Genomic DNA, 1961 nt, shown 5'->3' with positions numbered 1-1961 from the left:
AGTTGCAACTGACAGTGGCTTTTCCCAACCAGATGACATTTGGGCTGCAAGAATCCTTGGCCCGTTCTGTCCTCCGTGCAGCCAAGCGCCCTTGCTGTCTTTCCCCGCCTGCAGTCTGGGTCGGGCTTCCCCCTCCCGGGGCGGCGACCATCACGGATGGGCGCTGAGCCAGAAGCCACTCACTGTAAGAGGGTGGCAGGATTTCTGCAAGGGGAGCCGGGAATCGCCTTCCCTTCGCTTCCACTAAACAAGTGGCATGGTGCCACATTAAACTTTCCAGCTTTAATCATTTAGAAATATACAGGCATGTTTTATTTATAGAGCACCTACTGTTTCTCCACATATTTTAACATTTCTGGAGCAAATAATGAAGCAAAAGACAAGTGAAAGCCTCCAAATTATTCCAGGAGCAGTACGGAGCCATGCTGCCGTGGAGTCAGACAACCTGATTTAAATTCCAGCTCCTAAGGGCTTGTGACCCTGGCCAAACTGCTTTACCTCTGTGTGAGGGTTCCCTCACCTCCATGGTGGCGGGTAATACTAGCTACTGCTTAGGCTGGTTTAGAATTAACATAGAAAGTCCTAAAAAAAAAAAAAATGGGGCTCATGATCTCAAGATCTTTATATGATATGAATTTTAATATGTATCAAACTTTTTGAAACTGTTATTGGGTAAAAAAAAAAAGGAAAATATTAAAATTGGCTTGCATTTCTACCTCCCTTTCTCTATGATTACTTACAAAGTGGAGTGAAAGGATGTGCTCAAAGGCAGGAAATATAAAAAAGAAGTAGTAGAATCAGGAGAAGTATGACTAATCCACACACTGGGTGATGAACCAAAAGACGCACAGATGACTGTTTTCTCTGAGCTAATGTATTATTTCAGTACTGCTGATCTAATCTACATGCTTAGTTCAGATTCAACAAAAAGGTGATTCAGCTCCTCCTGTTTACCAGGCACTGTGCTAGGAGCCCCGAGGCTACAAAGGTGAGTAAAGCCCTCTCCTTCCCCTGGTATCTATTCACTGGAGACTGGGGACCTCCTCCACACCCTCTCTGCAGTTGAACCCCCCAGGTCATCCTGCCTGGACAACCTGTCTTTTTATAGCGATATTCAGGAAGCCCTCAATACTAGTAACCTTAACCATTTTTCGTGACCAGCTGGTGAAAGAGAGACGTGGATCAAATTTAGTCTTGAGAAAGACATAGCTAATCCAGACCTTGCATTAAAGTCAAAAGACAGAGGGTGGGTGACTGCATGTTGTATGGGCACCACAGCTGCCCCTTAGTTTATACCATTATTTCTGAGTCATAATTCAGCAAACAATGAAATAATCTCTGGCATAATGAAGACGTCTCAGTTGGATTTTACTTTATGACTTTAATGAGGCCTCATAGAATTCCCAGGAGGACAGTGTCTATTATAGTATTTATAGTATTGTCTCCATTCTTCTCTTCTCAATCCATTCTACGCATGGAAGGCCTGGAGGGTTCTGGCTTCTTCTTCCCTCCTCCCAGCCCCCTAACCTCACCACCTTCTCGACACACACACACACACACACACACACACACACACACACACACCAGCCTCTTGCCAGTAAGGTCTTAACTAGCTTCTTTTCATCTTTGAGGTCTCATCTCTTCAAAGAGGCTTTCTCTTGACTCCTCCTTCTAAAGCAGCCCCTCCCAGTTACTCTCTGTAATGTCATCCAGCCATTTCATCCTGGGTGAAGGCAAATATTCTGTTACTTCAATAGGATTGGCTTAATTGGATTATCATGGCGTGTTTTTGTTGTTGTTGTTGACATAAATATATCCCAAGTGGGAACACTTCATATTACCCCCCTTACTACCACCATAGTTCAAGCCACATCTCCTGGACACCCAAGATGGCGGCATAGGTAAACACCGGAGTTTGCTGCCTCGAACAACCACTTCAAAAATACAACTAAAAGACGGAA

Source organism: Myotis brandtii, unplaced genomic scaffold, assembly GCF_000412655.1.
Source record: "Myotis brandtii unplaced genomic scaffold, ASM41265v1 scaffold155, whole genome shotgun sequence".
Classification (NCBI taxonomy): Eukaryota; Metazoa; Chordata; class Mammalia; order Chiroptera; family Vespertilionidae; genus Myotis; species Myotis brandtii.
The sequence above is the reverse complement of the archived record's forward strand: the minus strand, read 5'-3'. Positions refer to the sequence as shown.